Source organism: Dioscorea cayenensis, chromosome 7 (genome assembly GCF_009730915.1).
Source record: "Dioscorea cayenensis subsp. rotundata cultivar TDr96_F1 chromosome 7, TDr96_F1_v2_PseudoChromosome.rev07_lg8_w22 25.fasta, whole genome shotgun sequence".
NCBI classification, from domain to species: domain Eukaryota; kingdom Viridiplantae; phylum Streptophyta; class Magnoliopsida; order Dioscoreales; family Dioscoreaceae; genus Dioscorea; species Dioscorea cayenensis.
The window spans coordinates 10335155-10343446 of NC_052477.1; the positions used below are offsets into that span (position 1 = coordinate 10335155).

At 40.6% G+C, this 8292-nt stretch overlaps 1 non-coding gene across 1 annotated transcript; it reads left to right on the forward strand.

Annotated features, from left to right (window-relative positions):
- Nucleotides 1-319: 319 nt before the first annotated feature.
- LOC120265988 lies at nt 320-427 on the forward strand. The gene has a single exon (XR_005537831.1). It is a non-coding gene; the product is annotated as a small nucleolar RNA R71 (small nucleolar RNA).
- The last annotated feature ends 7865 nt before the right edge of the window (nt 428-8292 follow it).

An 8292-nucleotide genomic window follows, 5' to 3' on the forward strand; every position in this document is an offset into this window, starting at 1 on the left:
TCAGATGGTGCATGTCCTCTTTCACACCCAGTGTAACTCATCGCGGCCGCCACTCTATGAAAAGTTAGAGTGTCTAACTTTTTGCTCAATGACCCAACCTGGGCCGCCAATGATGTGACTGTATCGATCTCATGACGTTCGGCTACCTTTTTTCTGTCCAGTGTGTTCTATTGATAACTATTCATAGCCATTTCTTCATGAGATATCGGCCCTCGTCGGGGGTCTTCTTCCTAAGGTACCTCCTGCTACAACATCAAGTAACTACTTTGTGCTTGGGTTCAACCCACTATAGAAAGTCTGAATGATCATCCACTCGGGGAACCCATGTTGAGGACATTTTCCCAGGAGATCCTTGAACCTATCCCATGTCTCAAAAAGAGACTCCAATTCCGTTTTGCACAAAAGAAGATATTTCATTCCTGAGCTTTGGTGATTTTTCAGAGGAAAATATCGGGCAAGAAAAGCTTCTTCCATCTCCTCCCATATAGTAATCGATGCTCTAGGTAATGAATGTAGCCATTGCTTTGCTCTCCCTTTTCATGGAAAATGGGAAGGTCCTCAACTTGATAGCATCATCTGTTACTCCATTAATCTTGAGCATGTCACATACTTTAAAAAAATTCTCAATGTGATTGTATGGATTCTTATCGGCCAAACCATTAAACTATTCTAACTGCTGTAACATCTGGATGAAGCCTGGCTTGAGCTAAAAACTCTGAGATGTAATTTGTGGCCACACAATACTAGACTATGTGAGAAGAACTGCGGGTCTGGCATAATCTGATAGTGTCCTTGACACGTCCAAATATGCGTGTGAACCGTAAGTGCACGAGTGTCGAAGTAATAAAATACCCGGTGAGTCGGGTAGTCGAATCCACAGGGAACAGGACTACTAGTACTAATTCCTTCTCTGCTTTCTATCCTAATGATAAATGGAAAGGTGTGGTGATCTAATGTGCGAAGAAATGAATACCGGAGATGAATATACAAGGGTGAAATGGATGGAGATCTCAATCAGTAAAAGTGGGGTATTCGGGCAATGCTCCCCCTAGGATTATGGTATTAGGTACCAAATAAGCAAAGTGTTTCTATGATGAGTAAGTTAAGTCATGGAAATCCATATATAATCAGATCCAGCCTCCAGATCACTGATACTAGTCCCCTACGAGGTCCCGGTGGAGAAATCGTTCAATCTCAACACCTCACACCACATATGACCGCAAAGCACTCTAGGGATTCCAAGAGGTGTATTCGATTCCTAAAGATTGATCCAACCCTAATTCCTGGTGAAGGATCCTAACCCCCTACAATGTCACGGCGGAGAAACCTCTCAATCTCATGCCTCACACCAAATATGGTTGCATAGAGCTTAGGGAACGGAGATAGAATAAACCAATCGGAGGGGAAAGGGGATGCTCCCTATCTCATGACTCACCCTCTCAACCCTCTTCAATCTTGAGATTCTAACCCTAATGGAGACCTCTCTCTCACCAAGGTAACAAATCATGCATACCAAATAACCAAAAGATCAATAAGGCAAGCAAGCATTAGATAATCAAGATTAAAACTTAATCAAACTCGGATTAAATAGAAACACTAAGCAAATCCACAAAAGATGAGAATCCTAAGGTTCACAAGCCCAAATACCCTCTAGGGTTTTAGCTCTCTATGGAGCAACATACAAAACACACCATCAATGAATGAAAGTACATTAAAACCATAGAAATAAACCACCTTATATATGAACTGATGGCCTTGATAGAGAGCTTCGATGTCTTGAAGGACCCACTCCGAAGCTAGGTTCACTGGTGGCTTCCTTAATGCTATGACGGAGGAGGAATCGATCAAAGTTGGTGATGAAGCGCCTCCAAAGCCGCAAAGACCTCCTCTCCAAACCCTAGCCGTCTCAGCCCTCAAGAGCCACACAAAAGATAAGAAAGAACAGGGCAAAACGGCTATTTATAGGCCTTAGACCGCGTCTGTCACGTGCCCCCAGGCGCCCATGTGGATTTTCCATGTGCCCGCGTGGCTGCAGGAATTTACACGTGGGCACGTGAACAATAATTTTGCTACAGTACTGTTACATTAAAATTGCTACATTGGTTTGCTACAGTACTTTTCACAAAACGCAGTCCAAACACTCTTCTCTTGAGGCCACATGTCCCGGCACACGTCCATGTGATAGGCTATAAAACTTTTTTTCATCGACGTATCTTTGAGAGGTCATGCAATCTTCACAAAGAGAAGGAACATGAAGATGTGGTTGCCTTTGTGCCCTTCCAACTAGTGAATTAACTTGAATTTTCTTGAAAGTTGGCACACATCTCCATGTTCATGAACTCCTCTCGTGTCTTGGTCCTTGAATTGAACAAGAACTCCCAACATTTCTGTCTTTATAGCCTGTCTTTGCTTCCTTTTTACTCTTCAAGGCATTCACAACCTATATGCATAAAAGAACACCAAATACACAATATAAGACATAAACCATGGTAAAAATGATGCTCAATACATGTAAAACATATATAAAAATATGTCTACTCAAGCACTTATCAGTCCTCTACAGTTCATTCTGTTATGCCATATTATTAGACCCTTCACCTTCTATCTCAACTTGATTTGACTATTCTTGCATAGGTTCTTTTCCCCTTATGTGAATTCTCCTTCCAATATCTGTATCACCTTCAACCAATGTCGAAAAGGGTTCCTGAGGTCATAACCTGGAGCTACAACCAAAGAAAGAAAAACAAATCACAATGATGGAAGAATAAGAAAGTGTGAAATAGAACAAGCGATGGATAGCTAAAAAGAGCAAAGTGCAAAATGCTTCTAAAATGCCTACACCCGGCAATGGCGCCAAAAACTTGACACACCCCTTGTGTGTGGTTACCGCAAGTGCATGGGTTATCAAAGTAATAAAGTATCTTGGTGAGTGGGTAGTCGTATCCACAGGGAATAGTGCTCAAAAACACAAGTATTGCCATTTAGCTATAGTGAAGATGATTTAAGAGTCATGTGAATAATATCAACTCAAATGAAATAAAGTAAAAAAGAAAGAGACACAATAGAATAATAGGAGAGGCAATCAATAGAAAATGTGGCACTCAGATATTACTTACCCTTAGGGACTATTGTTTCAAGTGCAAGACCAATCATTATATCATATAACTGATGTCTAATGAGTCGTGAAAATCCTAAGACACACGATCCTAAACTTAAGTTCAACCATGACTAACCCTCATACTATGGCCCGGACGGAAAGGGATACTCTTGACGCCTCACACTGTGTGGGGTTGCATGAAGATTTGGGAATTACAAGTGATAAACCCTATTCCCTAATATAGATCTAACCCTTTGGTCCAGGAGAATGACCACTAATTAAAGGCCCACCACTTAGGATTACTTCAACACTTCACTCGGTTGCTCACGCAACTAAGCCCCAGTGGAGTTTGTCTTTTAGCACTTCACTCTATTGTGACCGCTAACAACTCTTGGAATGTGGAGATAGGATAAATAACATCGGAAAGGGAAAAGGGGCACATTCCGTTACCACTAGACTCACCCTCTTGACCCTCTCCAACCTAGCTTTGTCTAACCCTCGTGGTGTGTCACTCATCCACAAAGGATTATCAAGATAGATTCTCAACCCTAGTGTCACCCTAAGGGAAAATCAATTCAACAAGCATTCAAGTTTGGGACTCAATTAAAACATCAATTAAAAAAAGTATAATAAAAGGTTCAATGAAACAAAATCATCCTAGGGTTTACAAGTCCAGGCACCCACTAGGGGTTTAGCTCTCCATGGAGCTATATACAATCAACATTGAAATCGAATGTAAAAGCATGCAATCTATGAGTAAAACCCCTTGTAGTCCGTATTGATGGTCTTGTGGAGCTACCTCATCTTCTCCAAGGATTCCCTCGTCAAGCCTAGGGCACATCTCACCGAATCGATGTCGATGAAAGCTCCCCCAATAACTATCTTCCAAAGGAACACGATGTCAAAGGCCGTAGAACCACTCCAAAGACCTAGTCAAAGCCTCTCCAAACCCTAGCCGCGAGCGCCTCCAAAGGTAGGGAAAAGATGAGAAAAAGATACCTTAAAACGTCTGAAATCGCGGCTTAAATAGGGCTAGAATTGGGCATCCATACGGGTGAATTTCTAGGAACTGAATTTCTGCGAGCTATGAATAATAACTACTACATTAATTTTGTTACAGTAAATGCTACATTGTTTTACCAAAATACTCCCCAATCCACACTTTTCATCGAGGCCACATGAATGGGCACACATCCATGTGGTAGATCGTATTGCGTCTTCAATAAAATCACATTTGACGAAGATCTTGCTAGTATTGCACAAGTCGGAACACATGAGTGTGTGTGACTGCCTTTGTGCCCCTCCAATTTGTATGTTCGCTCGAGCAAAAAGGAGGTTGGTACACACTCACATGTCTTTGAACATAACTTTTATCTTCACGTTTGTTCACTCCAAGATTTCATCAACAATATCCATCCACAATATACTTTTGGTTCCTTTCCTACACTATTGTCTCTACAACCCTACATGCATAAAAGAACACAAATACACGTGGATAAGCAATAAATTCTGAGAAAAGTAATGCTCAATGTAAGAAAAGAATAATTAGTATTACTAATACACAAGCACTTATGAGTACCACAAATCGGGTGTCCCCGATTTGACAAGATTGACACTAGAACACCATGCAGCCTCACGATCTAATCAATATATAACAATGCTAGCTTCTCCAAAGACATGCTAGTCTTCACAGCCAAGAAATGTGTAGACTTGGTTAATCTTTCAACCACTACCCACACACTGTCAGTACCCTTATTGGTTATAGGGTTTAATCAATGTATAACTATGCTAGCTTCTCCAAAGACATGCCAGTCTTCACAGCCAAGAAATGTGTAGACTTGGTTAATCTATCAACCACTACCCACACACTATCAGTACCCTTGTTGGTTATAGAAAAACTAAACACAAAATCCATTGCAATATTCTCCCACTATCACTCTAAGATTGGAAGTGGTTGAAGAAGTCTACTGGTCTCTGATGGTCCACCTAACTTGCTAACAGGTTAAACACTGTGCCACAAACTGAGTAATTTCTCGCTTCATGTTATTCTACCAGAAAGTACTTTTCAAATCCTTGTATATTTTAGTGCTACCAGAATAAACCAAAAAACTAGTGTAGTGAGCTTCTTCCATGATTTCCTTCTTTAACTTTGAATTATTTGGAACACAAATCCGATCTCCAAACCTCACTGAACCATCCTGATGGATCCTAAACTGAACTTGAGTAACAGATTCTATCTCATTTCGAATCTTCACGGAATAGTTATCTTCTGCTTGTGCTGCTTTAGTTCTCTCCAAAATCATTGGCCGCACCACTAAACTTTCCAAAGAACCGCCTACACCTATAAAATCACATGTAGCTCTATCCTCCTCATATCCACAAGGATTGGTCTGTGAGAAGTAATCAATGCAGATACACTGCCAAAAGACTTCCTGCTAAGTGCATTAGCCACTACATTTGCCTTCCCAAGATGATAACTGATAGTTTAATCATAATTCTTCAATAACTCTAGCCATCTCCTCTGTCTCATATTCAACTCCTTTTTATTGAAAATATATTTAAGACTCCTATGATCTATGAAAACTTAACAAGCCTCTCCATACAAGTAATGCCTCCAAATCTTTAAGGTAAAAATCATAGCAGCTAACTCCAAATCATGAGTGGGATAATTTACCTCAAAAGGCATTAACTGTCGAGAGACGTATGCCATTACATGTCCATTCTGCATTATAACACACCCCAAACTAGTCTTTCAAGAATTACTATAAATGATAATCCCTCCACTAGGAGATGGGAGTGTGAGAATAGGTGCAAACACTAATCGACATTTTAACCCTTGGAAACTTTGCTCACACTGATCTAACCATTGAAAGCTTTCTCCTTTCCTAGTAAGTTTAGTTAATGGTGTTGCTAACAATGAAAATCCTTACACAAATCATCTGTAATAACCAACTAGCCCAAAAAACTACGAACCTCTGTCACACTAGTGGGCCTCTTCCACTCAACAACTGCCTCTATCTTCTTGGGATAAAAAAAAAATCCCATCTTTGGTTATCACATAAGCAAGGAAAGATACCCTGTCCAACCAAAACTTACACTTAGAGAATTTTGCAAACAATTTCTTCTCTCTCAAGAGTCCTAGTAAAATCCTCAGACATTCTTCATGCTCTTCTTGGCTCTTCGAATACACCAGAATATCATCAATAAACACCACCACGAACATATCCAAGAAAGGTTAGAAGGTTTGATTCATCAAATCCATAAAAGCCACCGGCCATCCGTCAACCCGAAAGGCATCACAAGAAACTCATAATGCCCATAACGAGTGCAAAATGCAGATTTAGACACATCTTCTAGCTTAATCTTCAATTGGTGTTATCCTGATCGAAGATCAATCTTTGAAAATATCTATTAACCTTGTAACTAGTCAAAAAGATCATCTATCCATGGTAGTGGATACATGTTCTTCATTGTCACCTCATGGTAGTGGATACCTATTCTTTACTGTCACCTTGTTCAGCTCCGGATAATCGATGCACAACCACAAACTACAATCCTTCTTCTTGACAAATAACACCAGAGCACACCATGGAGAAACACTGGGATATATGAATCCCTTCTCAAGCAATTCCTCAAGTTGCTTCTTTAACTCCTTCAGTTCTGCAGGTGCCATCCTATAAGGAGCCTTAAATATGTAGTTTCATTCCCGAAACCAATCAATAGCAAATTCAACTTCTCTGTTCGGAGGCATAGCCAGGAAGATATTCAAGGAAAATCATCAGAAAACTCCCTCACGGCTTGAATATCCTATAACATCCTTCTGGTTTGTCTTTCACCAATGTTGCAAGAAATCCCGAGCACCCACCCAAAAGTAATTTCTGAGCTTGTAAGATAGAAATCACACAAGGCGGTGATGCATAATCAATCCCATAAAAGGTAAACTCTACTTCTCCAGGGATTTTAAAAACTACTATTTTTGCATAACAAGCGACTACGACACGGATTTAGACAAAAAAGTCCATTCCTAAGATAACATCATAGTCAGTCATGCTCATAACATGTAGGTGAGCTAGCAACACATGACCAACAATAATGGGATAATTCTCATAGATTCTATTAAGCACAAATCAACTCCGAAAGGGATGGTAACACACAAATCATAACCCACAGCTATAATAGGTAAGGCATGCTTATGAATAAATACAGACGAGATAAATGAATGCGTAGCTCCATAATCAAATAATGTGTAAGCATATGCAGAATAAACTGCTAATGTACCTAGCACCACTACATTAGAGACATGTGCATCCTCTTTAGTCATTTCATAAACACTCGCCTGTGTCTTTAGCCTTCCTACCTTCTACTGAGTTGAGGAAGTTGGCTGCTCACTGGCTATCTTTTTCCCAGTACACTTACCAGAAGATGCTTGTGGCTTAAGCGCTGACACCTGCCTCAAATCTTGTACACTAGATACCCTCTGTGCCATAGAAGACCACTGTGGACACTCAGCAATACGATGCCCTAAACTACCAAACCTGAAACAAGCCCCAGAAGTACGTCTACAATCTGCAGTCGCATGTGCACCTCCACAAGTAGCATATCTCTAGCCAAAACGAGATAGAACAAGTGCAAACCCACGAGATCGTTGTACCGGTAGCCCACTGACAGTCTGAGATTCACCTTGTCTCGCCTCCAACCTAGTCTTTCTTCTACTCCTAGACTGATGGTTTCTCTAATTGTCAAAGCTTCTACCCCTCTTTTTCTGTAGCCTCCTATTTTGATCTCTAGTATCGCTCTAGACAGTGTCCAAGGACTTGGAATGACTCACAACCTCTACATAACTAGTCAGGTGTAAAGCGGCCAACCCCCTACGAATGTGTGCTTGCAATCCTCCCTTTAAAACGTCGGGCTCTGCTCTGATCATCATCCACCAGCTTCAAAGCATATCTAGAAAGTTTGTCAAACTCCATTTCATATTCATTTACTATCATGCTGCCTTGAGTAAGATTGATGAACTTCCTCTCAAATTAGACCATCTTGTCCCTAGTGAAGTATTTGCGTGAAAAGAGCATCTCTTCATTACAACCAAGAACCAAATTTTTGCTATTGACCAGTGCAAAGCTCCCCTTGGTATCAGTAATTTGCAGGTCCCTTTGAGCATGTACATATCAAACCTAAGCTTCTCCCCTTCAGTA